Source organism: Idiotropiscis lumnitzeri, unplaced genomic scaffold (genome assembly GCF_059441095.1).
Source record: "Idiotropiscis lumnitzeri isolate Australia: NSW breed Sydney's pygmy pipehorse unplaced genomic scaffold, RoL_Ilum_1.0 HiC_scaffold_42, whole genome shotgun sequence".
NCBI classification, from domain to species: domain Eukaryota; kingdom Metazoa; phylum Chordata; class Actinopteri; order Syngnathiformes; family Syngnathidae; genus Idiotropiscis; species Idiotropiscis lumnitzeri.
In genome coordinates, this window is record NW_028283580.1 from 826,867 (window position 1) to 848,254 (window position 21,388).

The window sequence follows — 21,388 nt, forward strand, 5'->3', positions numbered from 1 at the left end:
CCAAAGAAGGACCCAGCGAGAGGCTCACGGCGGCGTCATGGATATTCAGGCCCTGAAGACGGCTGCCAACTTATTTTTGATCGCAGTGGTAGCGCCACCAACTGGTTAAAACAAATACAAATTATTTTCGTTGATGTTTTTCTCCGGGCAGGTTCACAAAATCTACCTTATATTTGCTCGGATGAGTGTTTAGGCCTTGAGGATGTCACAATACGAAAGTCTTTCGCCTTCTTCAGAGTGTCACATGATGGTGTCTTGTGACCCGTCTTTATCAGCTGATGTTCCATGAGGGCGTGACTTACCTGTCACAAGAATGAAGGCAAGTCACGCCCCCCGCTGTCCGTTCACTCCGCCAAGATGCTGCTCTAGGTGGTAGAGAGGATGAAGGCTCCCTTGTCTCTGTTCATGGTTTTTATGCCTCGCTTGCAGATCTCAATGGCCTCTCTGATCCAGCGCTGTTGTTTGTTCTCTTCGGTGCGGATGACCCTGCCCTTCTCCCGGTCCATGATGTGGTTTTCCCTTTTGCAGTGGTCAGTGATTGCTGATTTGTAATGTTCATGTTGTTGTCCATGACGCCGCCGGACGGACAACCCCCCTCAGCCTGCCGACCAACCCCGTGTCCTTCAAGTAGGTTCCATTTTCCGCTCGACGTCTGTTTCTCCCCTTTTGCCCCCCGATTACAGCACCGATTACCAGCCTGTCATACCCCCTCACCTGATCATAGATTCGGATTACGAGGACGATTTTGAGCACCAAGCCCTTTCACCCCCTCACGGTTCGAGTAAGTCCGGTCACGAGTTTGATTTTGAGCACCTTGCCCCTCACATTTTTTCCGATCCAGATCACGACTATGATTTTGAATATATTGCCACTCTCTTAGTCGCTCAGCGCAACGCGGAGTTATTTTTGAGCCGTCACCTTCCTCCCCCCGAGCCATTTGAGTTTTTCGCGACCACCTCCCACTCCCCCTCGCGCGCTTCACGTCCCAAATCCCGGAAGTCACGGTCACGTCGCGCACATCGTTCACCATCAGTTTCAGCACCGGATCACGCTCCCCTGGCGTCTCCTAGCTCGCGTTCACCAGCCCCCGCAGTCACGGTCCCTCAGGTCTCCCGTTTTCCTGATTCCCTATGGCGGCAGGCTGACAGGGATCAGGGCCCCCGGTTCGGCTGTGCCCGGATCGACTGCTGCGCCCGGCCCGCTGTCGCCTCCACGCCTGCAGCAGTGACCAATGCAGCTCCCGCTGCACGGACCCCGCCGCCTCCATGTGAGCCGCAGCCTCCAGAGTCCCGTGCCGACTCCTCGAAGGCGGCCGAGCCCCGTTCCGGCTCCCCGCCAGCTGCTGAGCCCTGTCCCGGCTCCCCGCCAGCTGCTGAGCCCTGTCCCGGCTCCCCGCCAGCTGCTGAGCCCTGTCCCGGCTCCCCGCCAGCTGCTGAGCCCAGTCCCGGCTTCCCGCCAGCTGCTGAGCCCTGTCCCGGCTCCCCGCCAGCTGCTGAGCCCTGTCCCGGCTCCCCGCCAGCTGCTGAGCCCTGTCCCGGCTCCCCGCCAGCTGCTGAGCCCAGTCCCGGCTCCCCGCCAGCTGCTGAGCCCAGTCCCGGCTCCCCGCCAGCTGCTGAGCCCAGTCCCGGCTCCCCGCCAGCTGCTGAGCCCAGTCCCGGCTCCCCGCCAGCTGCTGAGCCCAGTCCCGGCTCCCCGCCAGCTGCTGAGCCCAGTCCCGGCTCCCCGCCAGCTGCTGAGCCGTGTCCCGGCTCCCCGTCAGCGGCCGAGCCCCGTCCCGGGGCCCCAATGGCGATCCCAGCTCCCGATCCAGCGGAGCACGCTGTGCGCCCGAACCAAGTTCACGTTCAGGCGGAGCACATCCTGCCCCCGACCCAAGTTCACGTTCACGCGGAGCCCGTCCGGCGTCCGTCCCTAGTTCACGTTCAGGCGGAGCACGCTGTGCGTCCGTCCCAAGCTCACGTTCAGGCGGAGCACACTGTGCGTCCGTCCCAAGCTCACGTTCAGGCGGAGCACGTTGTGCGTCCGTCCCAAGTCCACGTTCAGGGGAAGCACACCCTGCTTCCGACCCAGGTTCACGTTCAGGAGGAGCACGGTGCGCGTCCGTCCCAAGCTCACGTTCCGGCGGAGCACGTTGTGCGTCCGTCCCAAGCCCATGTTCCGGTGGGGCACGCCTTGCCTCCGCTCCAAGCTCACGTTTTGGCAGAACACGGCCCGCAGCCGTCACTCCCGGTCCCTGCACCCGTGGTGGACGACGAGCAGTCGCCTGCCGTATCGGTCCTAGCGGCGCCTGATGAAGCGCCGCCGCTCCCGGTCCCGGTGCCTGCGATGGACGACGGTCCGCCGCCGAGTCACGCCTCAGCCTCGGCGATGCACGACGACCCACCATCGCACCCCGCTCTGGCCTCGGCAGCATCCGACGACCCGTCGCCACTGCTCGCCTTGGCTCCGGCAGCGCTCGACGACCCACGGCCGCTCCTGGTTTCTGCCTCGGCGGTGGACGGCGACCCACCGCCGCTCCACATTCTTGTCTCGGCAGGGGTCGACGACCAGCCGCCGCTCCCGGTTCCGGTGCCCGCGATGGACGACGGTCCGCCGCCGCGTCACGCCTCAGTCTCGGCGACGCACGAGGACCCACCACCGCGCCCCGCTCTGGCCGCGGCAGCATCCGACGACCCGTCGCCACTGCTCGCCTTGGCCCCGGCGGCGCTCGACGGCCCGCGGCCGCTCTTGGTTCCTGCCTCGGCGGTGGACGACGACCCACCGCCGCTCCATGTTATTATTATTAGGGCCTGAGCAGCGACCGCTGCGAAGTCCCTATTGTTTTTGTAGAAATTATTATTATTATTATTTTTCCGATTGTTTGATTGCATTTTTGACCCCCGAAACATGCACAAAAATTCACCAAACTTGGCAGTCTCATCGGGCATGGCGAAAAATTTTATATTTTAACGTCTAATATGAACAGGAAGTGAGTTATGAATTTTTGAAAGTCCGACTTTTGCCCTTTTTTGCATGTTTACAGGGGTCATTCTTTTGCACCCTGATCCTAAAGGCTTCATCTGATTGCCTTAAAATTCTGTCTGTAGCATCTTAAGACCTGGGACAAACACTGGGGCTAAAACTTTTTGTTTCCGAAATACTATATGACGGGGGCGGGGCTTCGAAGTTTTCACTTAAGATTTCCTTCGCCGCAATGGACAAAATGCTTAATAACTCTCTTGCACATGCTGCTAAAAATCCAAAACTTCACATGTACATAAAGAGTCGGTAGCTGAAGACATCTATATGTTTATATTCAGTTTTACACCTTGCGCCAATCAATATCATTTTTTACATTTTGACGTACTGCACGGTGCCCTTTTAACGAATCCGATTGAAAATTGGCTAGAAAAGACTCAAGACATTGATCTTACTCTATCCCTATTTTTGTGACTTTCCTTCTAAGGGCGTGGCTATTACGGTGCCGCAGAGTCTGATTATTCTCCGTGGCAACAAAAGTTCCTGCAAAATGATTCAGATGATCCATCTTCTCGAAATTTTTCACATTTGAGGATATTCAGGCCCTGAAGACGGCTGCCAACTTATTTTTGATCGCAGTGGTAGCGCCACCAACTGGTTAAAACAAATACAAATTATTTTCGTTGATGGTTTTTCTCCGGGCAGGTTAACAAAATCTACCTTATATTTGCTCGGATGAGTGTTTCAGCCTTGAGGATGTCACAATACGAAAGTCTTTCGCCTTCTTCAGAGTGTCACATGATGGTGTCTTGTGGCCCGTCTTTATCAGCTGATGTTCCATGAGGGCGTGACTTACCTGTCACAAGAATGAAGGCAAGTCACGCCCCCCGCTGTCCGTTAACTCCGCCAAGATGCTGGTCCAGGTGGTAGAGAGGATGAAGGCTCCCTTGTCTCTGTTCATGGTTTTTATGCCTCGCTTGCAGATCTCAATGGCCTCTCTGATCCAGCGCTGTTGTTTGTTCTCTTCTGTGCGGATGACCCTGCCCTTCTCCCGGTCCATGATGTGGTTTTCCCTTTTGCAGTGGTCAGTGATTGCTGATTTGTAATGTTCATGTTGTGCTTGTTCTTTTACTGCTCTGATTTTTCATTTTTTTGACAGGTAAGTCACACCCTCATGGAACATCAGCTGATAAAGACGGGTCTCAAGACACCATCATGCGACACTCTGAAGAAGGCGAAAAACTCGCCGAAACATGTCAGGTAAAAAATTTACCGAAAACATAATTGTCTGCTTTTAATGAATCTGTCAAATATCAATCATAAGAAGACAAAATGAACCTAATACAAATAAATGAATGCTTAATAACTCCCCTGCACATGCTCCTAAAAATCCAAACCTTCACCTGTAAATAAAATGTCCCGACCTGAAGACATCTTAATGTTATTATTTTGTTATACACACAGCGCCGCCAAGTGGAATCAAAAATTTGTTTTTATTTTAATTTTCACGTACTGCACCGTGCCCTTTTGACGAATCCGACTGAAAATTAGTCAGAAAAGACTCAAGACAATGATCTTACTCTCTGCCGAGTTTTGTGACGTTTTGGCAAAAGGCGTGGCTATTACGGTGCTGAAAAGTCCGATTGTACTTTGTGGCAACAAAAGCTCCGCCAACATGACTCAGATGATCCTATCTTCTCGAAGTTGTACACATTTGAGGATACTTCAGCCCTGAAGACATCTACCAACTTATTTTTCATCGTAGTAGTAGCGCCACCAACTGGTAAAAGCTAATACAAGTTGTTTTCTTGGATGTTTTTCTCCGTGCAACTCAACAAGGTCGCCCTCATATATGCTCGGAGGACTGTTTCGGCCATGAGGATGTCACAATACGATATTCATCCTTTTTCGTGAAAAGTTGTGGGAGTGGCATTGCACTGTTTGGCAATAAAACAACGCTGATTATGAGGTTCTAAATATGAACGACAACTCGTGAAACTTGACACACACATCAGGCAGAGCAAATTTATCAATATTTTATACGTTAGTTGTGCAGCTTTTTTGAAATGGCTCGCCATGGCCCTCGAGAAATGTTAAAAAAAAGCAGCCCTGGTTGAGTGTTTCACCTCGCTTTTTGTAAATTTTATGGAGTACAGTGAACCCTCGGTTATCGCGGTTAATGGGGACCGAGACCACCCGCGGAAACTGAAAATCCGCGAAGTAGCGGCGCACCTTCAAAAATGCTTAAAAGAAAATACAATATATATAATAAATATATATATATATATATATATACATATATATATATATATATATATATATATATACATATATACGGGGAGAGAGAGAGTGAAATTCATGTTATAACAAAAAAACCAAATTATTATTAAAACGTATTATTTTTTTATTCCCCAGCCATTCTTTTTGTATTTGTATTTGAAATGAAAGGTGGCATTCTTTATTTATTTATTTATTTAGAAATTTGATATTTTGATATTTTGCAGTGGTCAGTGATTGCTGATTTGTAATGTTCATGTTGTGCTTGTTCTTTTACTGCTCTGATTTTTAATTTTTTTGACAGGTAAGTCACACCCTCATGGAACATCAGCTGATAAAGACGGGTCTCAAGACACCATCATGCGACACTCTCAAGAAGGCGAAAGACTCGCCGAAACATGTCAGGTAAAAAATTAACCTAAAACATAATTGTCTGCTTTTAATGAATCAGTCAAATATCAATAATAAGAAGACAAAATGAACCTAATACAAATAAATGAATGCTTAATAACTCCCCTGCACATGCTCCTAAAAATCCAAACCTTCACCTGTAAATAAAACGTCCCGACCTGAAGACATCTTAATATTATTATTTTGTTATACACACAGCGCCGCCAAGTGGAATCAAAAATGTGTTTTTATTTTAATTTTCACATACTGCACGGTGCCCTTTTGACGAATCCGACTGAAAATTAGTCAGAAAAGACTCAAGACAATGATCTTACTCTCTGCCGAGTTTTGTGACGTTTTGGCAAAAGGCGTGGCTATTACGGTGCTGAAAAGTCCGATTGTACTTTGTGGCAACAAAAGCTCCGGCAACATGACTCAGATGATCCTATCTTCTCGAAGTTGTACACATTTGAGGATACTTCAGCCCTGAAGACATCTACCAACTTATTTTTCATCGTAGTAGTAGCGCCACCAACTGGTAAAAGCTAATACAAGTTATTTTCTTGGATGTTTTTCTCCGTGCAACTCAACAAGGTCGCCCTCATATATGCTCGGAGGACTGTTTCGGCCATGAGGATGTCACAATACGAAATTCATCCTTTTTCGTGAAAAGTTGTGGGAGTGGCATTGCACTGTTTGGCAATAAAACAACGCTGATTATGAGGTTCTAAATATGAACGACAACTCGTGAAACTTGACATGGCCCTCGAGAAATGTTCAAAAAAGCAGCCCTGGTTGAGTGTTTCACCTCGCTTTTTGTAAATTTTATGGAGTACAGTGAACCCTCGGTTATCGCGGTTAATGGGGACCGAGACCACCCGCGGAAACTGAAAATCCGCGAAGTAGAGGCGCACCTTCAAAAATGCTTAAAAGAAAATACAATATATATAATAATATATATATATATATATATATATATATATATATATATATATATATATATATATATATATATATACGGGGGAGAGAGAGAGAGAGAGAGAGTGAAATTCATGTTATAACAAAAAAAACAAATTATTATTAAAACGTATTATATTTTTTTATTCCCCAGCCATTCTTTTTGTATTTATTTAATTACTCCGACTTTTACCTGCTGGTACGCCGTCCGGTGTGCCCTGTGAAATGAAAGGTGGCATTCTTTATTTATTTATTTATTTATTCTTTTATACATTCATAACTGACAGCTTCGCGCTCCGCTCGTGCCCGGGCGGAAGAGGTGCTCCAATTCGGCTTAACTGTGACACACACCCGCCCTCCTCCCCCGGAGCTTCCATTCGGTTAAACTTAGGGGCCGCTTGGCACCGCCCGTGCCCGGGGAAGGTGCTCCTCTTCGGCTTACTGTGACGCGAGCATGCCCTCCTCCTCCGGAGCTTCCATTCGGTTAAACTTAGGGGCCGCTTGGAACCGCCCGTGCCCGGGGAAGGTGCTCCTCTTCGGCTTACTGTGACGCGAGCATGCCCTCCTCCTCCGGAGCTTCCATTCGGTTAAACTTAGGGGCCGCTTGGCACCGCCCGTGCCCTGGGAAGGTTCTCCTCTACGGCTTAACTGCCACGCACGCCGGCCGGAGCTCTGGTACTGTCCGAACCGCGCGAAACGTCGCCACCGATCGTGTCCGGGGGAACGTGCTCTTCTTCGTCCACTCTCCTCTTCGCCCACGCTCTTCTTCGGCGCACACCGGCCGTCTAACCGCTCCAGCGCCCCGTCGTGCCGCTCGGCGAAACTATAATGCCCCCGAATATTTTTTAGACCCGCGAAGCACTGAACCCGCGAAAGGTGAACCGCCAAGTAGCGAGGGTTCACTGTATGTATAAGACCAAGACCTACAAAAAAGTCTCTTGGAGCAATGAGCTAGGTTTTACAGGAAGTCGGCCATTTTGAATTTACTTAAAAGGGGGCGGGTCACCACAATGGACTTTGTGTAGAAATTATTATTGGGGCCCGAGCAGCGACCGCGGCGAGGTCCCTATTGTTTTTGTAGAAATTATTATTAGGGCCCGAGCAGCGACAAATACGAGGTCCCCATTGTTTTTGTGGAAATTATTATTATTATTATTATTAGGGCCCGAGCAGTGACCGCTGCGAGGTCCCTTTTGTTTTTCTAGAAATTGTTATTAGGGCCCGAGCTGCGACGGCTGCGAGGTCCCTATTGTTTTTGTAGAAAATATTATTACTTTTATTATTATTATTATTATTATTATTAGGGCCTGAGCAGCGACCACTGCGAAGTCCCTGTTGTTTTTGTAGAAATTATTATTATTATTATTTTTCCGATTGTTCGATTGCATTTTTGACCCCCGAAACATGCACAAAAACTCACCAAACTTGGCAGTCTCATCGGGCATGGCGAGAAATTTGATATTTTAAACGTCTAATATGAACAGGAAGTGAGTTATGAATTTTTGAAAGTCCGACTTTTGCCCTTTTTTGCATGTTTACAGGGGTCATTCTTTTGCACCCTGATCCTAAAGGCTTCATCTGATTGCCTTAAAATTCTGTCTGTAGCATCTTAAGACCTGGGACAAACACTGGGGCTAAAATTTTTTGTTTCCAAAATACTATATGACGGGGGCGGGGCTTCGAAGTTTTCACTTAAGATTTCCTTCGCCGCAATGGACAAAATGCTTAATAACTCTCTTGCACATGCTGCTAAAAATCCAAAACTTCACATGTACATAAAGAGTCGGTACCTGAAGACATCTATATGTTTATATTCTGTTATACACCTTGCGCCAATCAATATCATTTTTTACATTTTGACGTCCTGCACGGTGCCCTTTTAACGAATCCGATTGAAAATTGGCTAGAAAAGACTCAAGACATTGATCTTACTCTATCCCTATTTTTGTGACCTTTCCTTCGAAGGGCGTGGCTATTACGGTGCCGCAGAGTCTGATTATTCTCCGTGGCAACAAAAGTTCCTGCAAAATGATTCAGATGATCCATCTTCTCGAAATTTTTCACATTTGAGGATATTCAGGCCCTGAAGACGGCTGCCAACTTATTTTTGATCGGATGAGTGTTTAGGCCTTGAGGATGTCACAATACGAAAGTCTTTCGCCTTCTTCAGAGTGTCACATAATAGTGTCTTGTGGCCCGTCTTTATCAGCTGATGTTCCATGAGGGCGTGACTTACCTGTCACAAGAATGAAGGCAAGTCACGCCCCCCGCTGTCCGTTCACTCCGCCAAGATGCTGCTCCAGGTGGTAGAGAGGATGAAGGCTCCCTTGTCTCTGTTCATGGTTTTTATGCCTCGCTTGCAGATCTCAATGGCCTCTCTGATCCAGCGCTGTTGTTTGTTCTCTTCGGTGCGGATGACCCTGCCCTTCTCCCGGTCCATGATGTGGTTTTCCCTTTTGCAGTGGTCAGTGATTGCTGATTTGTAATGTTCATGTTGTGCTTGTTCTTTTACTGCTCTGATTTTTCATTTTTTTGACAGGTAAGTCACACCCTCATGGAACATCAGCTGATAAAGACGGGTCTCAAGACACCATCATGCGACACTCTGAAGAAGGCGAAAGACTCGCCGAAACATGTCAGGTAAAAAATTAAGCTAAAACATAATTGTCTGCTTTTAATGAATCAGTCAAATATCAATAATAAGAAGACAAAATGAACCTAATACAAATAAATGAATGCTTAATAACTCCCCTGCACATGCTCCTAAAAATCCAAACCTTCACCTGTAAATAAAACGTCCCGACCTGAAGACATCTTAATGTTATTATTTTGTTATACACACAGCGCCGCCAAGTGGAATCAAAAATGTGTTTTTATTTTAATTTTCACATACTGCACGGTGCCCTTTTGACGAATCCGACTGAAAATTAGTCAGAAAAGACTCAAGACAATGATCTTACTCTCTGCCGAGTTTTGTGACGTTTTGGCAAAAGGCGTGGCTATTACGGTGCTGAAAAGTCCGATTGTACTTTGTGGCAACAAAAGCTCCGGCAACATGACTCAGATGATCCTATCTTCTCGAAGTTGTACACATTTGAGGATACTTCAGCCCTGAAGACATCTACCAACTTATTTTTCATCGTAGTAGTAGCGCCACCAACTGGTAAAAGCTAATACAAGTTATTTTCTTGGATGTTTTTCTCCGTGCAACTCAACAAGGTCGCCCTCATATATGCTCGGAGGACTGTTTCGGCCATGAGGATGTCACAATACGAAATTCATCCTTTTTCGTGAAAAGTTGTGGGAGTGGCATTGCACTGTTTGGCAATAAAACAACGCTGATTATGAGGTTCTAAATATGAACGACAACTCGTGAAACTTGACACACACATCAGGCAGAGCAAATTTATAAATATTTTATACGTTAGTTGTGCAGCTTTTTTTAAATGGCTCGCCATGGCCCTCGAGAAATGTTAAAAAAAGCAGCCCTGGTTGAGTGTTTCACCTCGCTTTTTGTAAATTTTATGGAGTACAGTGAACCCTCGGTTATCGCGGTTAATGGGGACCGAGACCACCCGCGGAAACTGAAAATCCGCGAAGTAGCGGCGCACCTTCAAAAATGCTTAAAAGAAAATACAATATATATAATAAATATATATATATATATATATACACATATATACGGGGAGAGAGAGAGTGAAATTCATGTTATAACAAAAAAACCAAATTATTATTAAAACGTATTATTTTTTTATTCCCCAGCCATTCTTTTTGTATTTATTTAATTACTCCGACTTTTACCTGCTGGTACGCCGTCCGGTGTGCCCTGTGAAATGAAAGGTGGCATTCTTTATTTATTTATTTATTTATTCTTTTATACATTCATAACTGACAGCTTCGCGCTCCGCTCGTGCCCAGGCGGAAGAGGTGCTCCAATTCGGCTTAACTGTGACACACACCCGCCCTCCTCCCAGGAGCTTCCATTCGGTTAAACTTAGGGGCCGCTTGGCACCGCCCGTGCCCGGGGAAGGTGCTCCTCTTCGGCTTACTGTGACGCGAGCATGCCCTCCTCCTCCGGAGCTTCCATTCGGTTAAACTTGGGGGCCGCTTGGAACCGCCCGTGCCCGGGGAAGGTGCTCCTCTTCGGCTTACTGTGACGCGAGCATGCCCTCCTCCTCCGGAGCTTCCATTCGGTTAAACTTAGGGGCCGCTTGGCACCGCCCGTGCCCGGGGAAGGTTCTCCTCTACGGCTTAACTGCCACGCACGCCGGCCGGAGCTCTGGTACTGTCCGAACCGCGCGAAACGTCGCCACCGATCGTGTCCGGGGGAACGTGCTCTTCTTCGTCCACTCTCCTCTTCGCCCACACTCTTCTTCGGCGCACACCGGCCGTCTAACCGCTCCAGCGCCCCGTCGTGCCGCTCGGCGAAACTACAATGCCCCCGAATATTTTTTAGACCCGCGAAGCACTGAACCCGCGAAAGGTGAACCGCCAAGTAGCGAGGGTTCACTGTATGTATAAGACCAAGACCTACAAAAAAGTCTCTTGGAGCAATGAGCTAGGTTTTACAGGAAGTCGGCCATTTTGAATTTACTTAAAAGGGGGCGGGTCACCACAATGGACTTTGTGTAGAAATTATTATTGGGGCCCGAGCAGCGACCGCGGCGAGGTCCCTATTGTTTTTGTAGAAATTATTATTAGGGCCCGAGCAGCGACAAATACGAGGTCCCCATTGTTTTTGTGGAAATTATTATTATTATTATTATTAGGGCCCGAGCAGTGACCGCTGCGAGGTCCCTATTGTTTTTCTAGAAATTGTTATTAGGGCCCGAGCTGCGACGGCTGCGAGGTCCCTATTGTTTTTGTAGAAAATATTATTACTTTTATTATTATTATTATTATTATTATTAGGGCCTGAGCAGCGACCACTGCGAAGTCCCTGTTGTTTTTGTAGAAATTATTATTATTATTATTTTTCCGATTGTTCGATTGCATTTTTGACCCCCGAAACATGCACAAAAACTCACCAAACTTGGCAGTCTCATCGGGCATGGCGAGAAATTTGATATTTTAAACGTCTAATATGAACAGGAAGTGAGTTATGAATTTTTGAAAGTCCGACTTTTGCCCTTTTTTGCATGTTTACAGGGGTCATTCTTTTGCACCCTGATCCTAAAGGCTTCATCTGATTGCCTTAAAATTCTGTCTGTAGCATCTTAAGACCTGGGACAAACACTGGGGCTAAAATTTTTTGTTTCCGAAATACTATATGAACGGGGGCGGGGCTTCGAAGTTTTCACTTAAGATTTCCTTCGCCGCAATGGACAAAATGCTTAATAACTCTCCTGCACATGCAGCTAAAAATCCAAAACTTCACATGTACATAAAGAGTCGGTACCTGAAGACATCTATATGTTTATATTCAGTTATACACCTTGCGCCAATCAATATCATTTTTTACATTTTGACGTACTGCACGGTGCCCTTTTAACGAATCCGATTGAAAATTGGCTAGAAAAGACTCAAGACATTGATCTTACTCTATCCCTATTTTTGTGACTTTCCTTCGAAGGGCGTGGCTATTACGGTGCCGCAGAGTCTGATTAATCTCCGTGGCAACAAAAGTTCCTGCAAAATGATTCAGATGATCCATCTTCTCGAAATTTTTCACATTTGAGGATATTCAGGCCCTGAAGACGGCTGCCAACTTATTTTTGATCGCAGTGGTAGCGCCACCAACTGGTTAAAACAAATACAAATTATTTTCGTTGATGTTTTTCTCCGGGCAGGTTAACAAAATCTACCTTATATTTGCTCGGATGAGTGTTTAGGCCTTGAGGATGTCACAATACGAAAGTCTTTCGCCTTCTTCAGAGTGTCACATGATGGTGTCTTGTGACCCGTCTTTATCAGCTGATGTTCCATGAGGGCGTGACTTACCTGTCACAAGAATGAAGGCAAGTCACGCCCCCCGCTGTCCGTTCACTCTGCCAAGATGCTGCTCCAGGTGGTAGAGAGGATGAAGGCTCCCTTGTCTCTGTTCATGGTTTTTATGCCTCGCTTGCAGATCTCAATGGCCTCTCTGATCCAGCGCTGTTGTTTGTTCTCTTCGGTGCGGATGACCCTGCCCTTCTCCCGGTCCATGATGTGGTTTTCCCTTTTGCAGTGGTCAGTGATTGCTGATTTGTAATGTTCATGTTGTGCTTGTTCTTTTACTGCTCTGATTTTTAATTTTTTTGACAGGTAAGTCACACCCTCATGGAACATCAGCTGATAAAGACGGGTCTCAAGACACCATCATGCGACACTCTGAAGAAGGCGAAAGACTCGCCGAAACATGTCAGGTAAAAAATTAAGCTAAAACATAATTGTCTGCTTTTAATGAATCAGTCAAATATCAATAATAAGAAGACAAAATGAACCTAATACAAATAAATGAATGCTTAATAACTCCCCTGCACATGCTCCTAAAAATCCAAACCTTCACCTGTAAATAAAACGTCCCGACCTGAAGACATCTTAATGTTATTATTTTGTTATACACACAGCGCCGCCAAGTGGAATCAAAAATGTGTTTTTATTTTAATTTTCACATACTGCACGGTGCCCTTTTGACGAATCCGACTGAAAATTAGTCAGAAAAGACTCAAGACAATGATCTTACTCTCTGCCGAGTTTTGTGACGTTTTGGCAAAAGGCGTGGCTATTACGGTGCTGAAAAGTCCGATTGTACTTTGTGGCAACAAAAGCTCCGGCAACATGACTCAGATGATCCTATCTTCTCGAAGTTGTCCACATTTGAGGATACTTCAGCCCTGAAGACATCTACCAACTTATTTTTCATCGTAGTAGTAGCGCCACCAACTGGTAAAAGCTAATACAAGTTATTTTCTTGGATGTTTTTCTCCGTGCAACTCAACAAGGTCGCCCTCATATATGCTCGGAGGACTGTTTCGGCCATGAGGATGTCACAATACGAAATTCATCCTTTTTCGTGAAAAGTTGTGGGAGTGGCATTGCACTGTTTGGCAATAAAACAACGCTGATTATGAGGTTCTAAATATGAACGACAACTCGTGAAACTTGACACACACATCAGGCAGAGCAAATTTATAAATATTTTATACGTTAGTTGTGCAGCTTTTTTGAAATGGCTCGCCATGGCCCTCGAGAAATGTTAAAAAAAGAATAGAATAGAAATAGAAATCCCTTTATTGTCATTGTACTCAAGTGTGCAACGAGATTAGAGGGCTCCCCTCTCCAGTGCAATACAACAATAATACAGACAATATATAAATTAGATAAATAAATAAGACAGTGCAATGGAATTCAGTACTGAATAGGGCATATAGAAACACATCACAATGCTGTTTTGCAAGGTTAGGGTGGTCTCGTGTGTGTGTGAGAGTTCAGTATGGAGATGGCTCTCGGAAAGAAACTGTTTCTCAGTCTATTGGTCCTTGATTTGATGCATCTGTAGCGCCTGCCAGAGGGCAACAGGTCGAACAGGTGTGAGTTTGGGTGGGTATTGTCTTTGACGATGTTGAGAGCCCTTCTGAGGCACCGGGCGGTGTAGATGTCCGACAGCGAGGGGAGAGGGCAGCCAATAATCCTTTGCGCTGTTTTGACTGTCCTCTGGAGCCTCACTCTGTCCGCCTCAGTGCAGCCGCTGTACCAGGTGGAGACACAGTACGTCAGCAGGCTCTCGATGGACGAGTGGTAGAAGGCCAGCAGCAGCTTCCTGTCCAGGTTGAATTTCCTGAGGACTCTCAGGAAGTGCAGACGTTGGCGGACCTTCTTTACCACTGCTGTGGTGTTGTGACTCCAAGAAAGGTCATCGGAGATCTGTACTCCCAGGAACTTGAACGTGTGGACCCTCTCCACACACACGCCTTCGATGCAGAGGGGGGGCGGCAGCGTCTTGTTCCTCCTGAAGTCGACGACAATCTCCTTTGTTTTAGCAGAGTTAAGGTGCAGTCTGTTGTCCTTGCACCAAGTTGTCAGTCTCCCTACCTCCTCTCTGTAGGCTGTCTCGTCACCTTCCGAGATCAGACCGACCACTGTCGTGTCGTCAGCAAACTTGACGATGGTGTTGTTGCCGTGGGCCGGGCTGCAGTCGTAGGTGTAGAGGGCGTACAGGAGAGGGCTCAGCACGCATCCTTGGGGGGAACCGGTGCTCAGCATGAGGGTGGAGGACGTGTAGGGGCCGAGCAACACAGTCTGGGGTCTGTTGGTCAGAAAGTCCTTAATCCAGATGCGTGTGAGGGCAGGGAGGCCGAGAGTGTCCAGTTTGGCGACGAGGATGTCTGGGATGATCGTGTTGAATGCCGAGCTGTAGTCCACAAAGAGCATCCTTGCATAGCTCCGCTGTTGTTCCAGGTGGCCCAGCACAACATGCAGAGCAGCCCTGGTTGAGTGTTTCACCTCGCTTTTTGTAAATTTTATGGAGTACAGTGAACCCTCGGTTATCGCGGTTAATGGGGACCGAGACCACCCGCGAAAACTGAAAATCCGCGAAGTAGCGGCGCACCTTCAAAAATGCTTAAAAAAAAAATACAATATATATAATAAATATATAAATATATATATATATATATATATATATATATATATATATACGGGGAGAGAGAGAGTGAAATTCATGTTATAACAAAAAAAACAAATTATTATTAAAACGTATTATTTTTTTATTCCCCAGCCATTCTTTTTGTATTTATTTAATTACTCAGACTTTTACCTGCTGGTACGCCGTCTGGTGTGCCCTGTGAAATGAAAGGTGCCATTCTTTATTTATTTATTTATTTATTCATTTATTCATTCATAACTGACAGCTTCGCGCTCCGCTCGTGCCCGGGCGGAAGAGGTGCTCCAATTCGGCTTAACTGTGACACACGCCCACCCTCCTCCCCCGGAGCTTCCATTCGGTTAAACTTAGGGGCCGCTTGGCACCGCCCGTGCCCGGGGAAGGTGCTCCTCTTCGGCTTACTGTGTCGCGAGCATGCCCTCCTCCTCCGGAGCTTCCATTCGGTTAAACTTAGGGGCCGCTTGGAACCGCCCGTGCCCGGGGAAGGTGCTCCTCTTCGGCTTACTGTGACGCGAGCATGCCCTCCTCCTCCGGAGCTTCCATTCGGTTAAACTTAGGGGCGGCTTGGCACCGCCCGTGCCCGGGGAAGGTGCTCCTCTACGGCTTAACTGCCACGCACGCCGGCCGGAGCTCTGGTACGGTCCGAACCGCGCGAAACGTCGCCACCGATCGTGTCCGGGGGAACGTGCTCTTCTTCGTCCACTCTTCTCTTCGCCCACGCTCTTCTTCGGCGCACGCCGGCCGTCTAACCGCTCCAGCGCCCCGTCGTGCCGCTCGGCGAAACTACAATGCCCCCGAATATTTTTTATACCCGCGAAGCACTGAACCCGCGAAAGGTGAACCGCGAAGTAGCGAGGGTTCACTGTATGTATAAGACCAAGGCCTACAAAAAAGTCTCTTGGAGCAATGAGCTAGGTTTTACAGGAAGTCGGCCATTTTGAATTTATTAAAAGGGGGCGGGTCACCACAATGGACTTTGTGTAGAAATTATTATTGGGGCCCGAGCAGCGACCGCGGCGAGGTCCCTATTGTTTATGTAGAAATTATTATTAGGGCCCGAGCAGCGACCGCTACGAGGTCCCCATTGTTTTTGTGGAAATTATCATTATTATTATTATTATTATTAGGGCCCGAGCAGTGACCGCTGCGAGGTCCCTATTGTTTTTCTAGAAATTGTTATTAGGGCCCGAGCTGCGACGGCTGCGAGGTCCCTATTGTTTTTGTAGAAAATATTAATACTTTTATTATTATTATTATTATTAGGGCCTGAGCAGCGACCGCTGCGAAGTCCCTGTTGTTTTTGTAGAAATTATTATTATTATTATTTTTCAGATTGTTCGATTGCATTTTTGACCCCCGAAACATGCACAAAAATTCACCAAACTTGGCAGTCTCATCGGGCATGGCGAAAAATTTGATATTTTAACGTCTAATATGAACAGGAAGTGAGTTATGAATTTTTGAAAGTCCGACTTTTGCCCTTTTTTGCATGTTTACAGGGGTCATTCTTTTGCACCCTGATCCTAAAGGCTTCATCTGATTGCCTTAAAATTCTGTCTGTAGCATCTTAAGACCTGGGACAAACACTGGGGCTAAAATTTTTTGTTTCCGAAATACTATATGACGGGGGCGGGGCTTCGAAGTTTTCACTTAAGATTTCCTTCGCCGCAATGGACAAAATGCTTAATAACTCTCTTGCACATGCTGCTAAAAATCCAAAACTTCACATGTACATCAAGAGTCGGTACCTGAAGACATCTATATGTTTATATTCTGTTATACACCTTGCGCCAATCAATATCATTTTTTACATTTTGACGTCCTGCACGGTGCCCTTTTAACGAATCCGATTGAAAATTGGCTAGAAAAGACTCAAGACATTGATCTTACTCTATCCCTATTTTTGTGACTTTCCTTCGAAGGGCGTGGCTATTACGGTGCCGCAGAGTCTGATTATTCTCCGTGGCAACAAAAGTTCCTGCAAAATGATTCAGATGATCCATCTTCTCGAAATTTTTCACATTTGAGGATATTCAGGCCCTGAAGACGGCTGCCAACTTATTTTTGATCGGATGAGTGTTTAGGCCTTGAGGATGTCACAATACGAAAGTCTTTCGCCTTCTTCAGAGTGTCACATGATGGTGTCTTGTGGCCCGTCTTTATCAGCTGATGTTCCATGAGGGCGTGACTTACCTGTCACAAGAATGAAGGCAAGTCACGCCCCCCGCTGTCCGTTCACTCCGCCAAGATGCTGCTCCAGGTGGTAGAGAGGATGAAGGCTCCCTTGTCTCTGTTCATGGTTTTTATGCCTCGCTTGCAGATCTCAATGGCCTCTCTGATCCAGCGCTGTTGTTTGTTCTCTTCGGTGCGGATGACCCTGCCCTTCTCCCGGTCCATGATGTGGTTTTCCCTTTTGCAGTGGTCAGTGATTGCTGATTTGTAATGTTCATGTTGTGCTTGTTCTTTTACTGCTCTGATTTTTCATTTTTTTGACAGGTAAGTCACACCCTCATGGAACATCAGTTGATAAAGACGGGTCTCAAGACACCATCATGCGACACTCTGAAGAAGGCGAAAGACTCGCCGAAACATGTCAGGTAAAAAATTAACCTAAAACATAATTGTCTGCTTTTAATGAATCAGTCAAATATCAATAATAAGAAGACAAAATGAACCTAATACAAATAAATGAATGCTTAATAACGCCCCTGCACATGCTCCTAAAAATCCAAACCTTCACCTGTAAATAAAACGTCCCGACCTGAAGACATCTTAATGTTATTATTTTGTTATACACACAGCGCCGCCAAGTGGAATCAAAAATTTGTTTTTATTTTAATTTTCACGTACTGCACGGTGCCCTTTTGACGAATCCGACTGAAAATTAGTCAGAAAAGACTCAAGACAATGATCTTACTCTCTGCCGAGTTTTGTGACGTTTTGGCAAAAGGCGTGGCTATTACGGTGCTGAAAAGTCCGATTGTACTTGGTGGCAACAAAAGCTCCGCCAACATGACTCAGATGATCCTATCTTCTCGAAGTTGTCCACATTTGAGGATACTTCAGCCCTGAAGACATCTACCAACTTATTTTTCATCGTAGTAGTAGCGCCACCAACTGGTAAAAGCTAATACAAGTTATTTTCTTGGATGTTTTTCTCCGTGCAACTCAACAAGGTCGCCCTCATATATGCTCGGAGGACTGTTTCGGCCATGAGGATGTCACAATACGAAATTCATCCTTTTTCGTGAAAAGTTGTGGGAGTGGCATTGCACTGTTTGGCAATAAAACAACGCTGATTATGAGGTTCTAAATATGAACGACAACTCGTGAAACTTGACACACACATCAGGCAGAGCAAATTTATCAATATTTTATACGTTAGTTGTGCAGCTTTTTTGAAATGGCTCGCCATGGCCCTCGAGAAATGTTAAAAAAAGCAGCCCTGGTTGAGTGTTTCACCTCGCTTTTTGTAAATTTTATGGAGTACAGTGAACCCTCGGTTATCGCGGTTAATGGGGACCGAGACCACCCGCGGAAACTGAAAATCCGCGAAGTAGCGGCGCACCTTCAAAAATGCTTAAAAGAAAATACAATATATATAATAATATATATATATATATATATATATATATATATATATATATATATATATATATATACATATATACGGGGAGAGAGAGAGTGAAATTCATGTTATAACAAAAAAACCAAATTATTATTAAAACGTATTATTTTTTTATTCCCCAGCCATTCTTTTTGTATTTATTTAATTACTCCGACTTTTACCTGCTGGTACGCCGTCCGGTGTGCCCTGTGAAATGAAAGGTGGCATTCTTTATTTATTTATTTATTTATTCTTTTATACATTCATAACTGACAGCTTCGCGCTCCGCTCGTGCCCAGGCGGAAGAGGTGCTCCAATTCGGCTTAACTGTGACACACACCCGCCCTCCTCCCAGGAGCTTCCATTCGGTTAAACTTAGGGGCCGCTTGGCACCGCCCGTGCCCGGGGAAGGTGCTCCTCTTCGGCTTACTGTGACGCGAGCATGCCCTCCTCCTCCGGAGCTTCCATTCGGTTAAACTTGGGGGCCGCTTGGAACCGCCCGTGCCCGGGGAAGGTGCTCCTCTTCGGCTTACTGTGACGCGAGCATGCCCTCCTCCTCCGGAGCTTCCATTCGGTTAAACTTAGGGGCCGCTTGGCACCGCCCGTGCCCGGGGAAGGTTCTCCTCTACGGCTTAACTGCCACGCACGCCGGCCGGAGCTCTGGTACTGTCCGAACCGCGCGAAACGTCGCCACCGATCGTGTCCGGGGGAACGTGCTCTTCTTCGTCCACTCTCCTCTTCGCCCACACTCTTCTTCGGCGCACACCGGCCGTCTAACCGCTCCAGCGCCCCGTCGTGCCGCTCTGCGAAACTACAATGCCCCCGAATATTTTTTAGACCCGCGAAGCACTGAACCCGCGAAAGGTGAACCGCCAAGTAGCGAGGGTTCACTGTATGTATAAGACCAAGACCTACAAAAAAGTCTCTTGGAGCAATGAGCTAGGTTTTACAGGAAGTCGGCCATTTTGAATTTACTTAAAAGGGGGCGGGTCACCACAATGGACTTTGTGTAGAAATTATTATTGGGGCCCGAGCAGCGACCGCGGCGAGGTCCCTATTGTTTTTGTAGAAATTATTATTAGGGCCCGAGCAGCGACAAATACGAGGTCCCCATTGTTTTTGTGGAAATTATTATTATTATTATTATTAGGGCCCGAGCAGTGACCGCTGCGAGGTCCCTATTGTTTTTCTAGAAATTGTTATTAGGGCCCGAGCTGCGACGGCTGCGAGGTCCCTATTGTTTTTGTAGAAAATATTATTACTTTTATTATTATTATTATTATTATTATTAGGGCCTGAGCAGCGACCACTGCGAAGTCCCTGTTGTTTTTGTAGAAATTATTATTATTATTATTTTTCCGATTGTTCGATTGCATTTTTGACCCCCGAAACATGCACAAAAACTCACCAAACTTGGCAGTCTCATCGGGCATGGCGAGAAATTTGATATTTTAAACGTCTAATATGAACAGGAAGTGAGTTATGAATTTTTGAAAGTCCGACTTTTGCCCTTTTTTGCATGTTTACAGGGGTCATTCTTTTGCAACCTGATCCTAAAGGCTTCATCTGATTGCCTTAAAATTCTGTCTGTAGCATCTTAAGACCTGGGACAAACACTGGGGCTAAAATTTTTTGTTTCCGAAATACTATATGAACGGGGGCGGGGCTTCGAAGTTTTCACTTAAGATTTCCTTCGCCGCAATGGACAAAATGCTTAATAACTCTCCTGCACATGCAGCTAAAAATCCAAAACTTCACATGTACATAAAGAGTCGGTACCTGAAGACATCTATATGTTTATATTCAGTTATACACCTTGCGCCAATCAATATAATTTTTTACATTTTGACGTACTGCACGGTGCCCTTTTAACGAATCCGATTGAAAATTGGCTAGAAAAGACTCAAGACATTGATCTTACTCTATCCCTATTTTTGTGACTTTCCTTCGAAGGGCGTGGCTATTACGGTGCCGCAGAGTCTGATTAATCTCCGTGGCAACAAAAGTTCCTGCAAAATGATTCAGATGATCCATCTTCTCGAAATTTTTCACATTTGAGGATATTCAGGCCCTGAAGACGGCTGCCAACTTATTTTTGATCGCAGTGGTAGCGCCACCAACTGGTTAAAACAAATACAAATTATTTTCGTTGATGTTTTTCTCCGGGCAGGTTAACAAAATCTACCTTATATTTGCTCGGATGAGTGTTTAGGCCTTGAGGATGTCACAATACGAAAGTCTTTCGCCTTCTTCAGAGTGTCACATGATGGTGTCTTGTGACCCGTCTTTATCAGCTGATGTTCCATGAGGGCGTGACTTACCTGTCACAAGAATGAAGGCAAGTCACGCCCCCCGCTGTCCGTTCACTCTGCCAAGATGCTGCTCCAGGTGGTAGAGAGGATGAAGGCTCCCTTGTCTCTGTTCATGGTTTTTATGCCTCGCTTGCAGATCTCAATGGCCTCTCTGATCCAGCGCTGTTGTTTGTTCTCTTCGGTGCGGATGACCCTGCCCTTCTCCCAGTCCATGATGTGGTTTTCCCTTTTGCAGTGGTCAGTGATTGCTGATTTGTAATGTTCATGTTGTGCTTGTTCTTTTACTGCTCTGATTTTTAATTT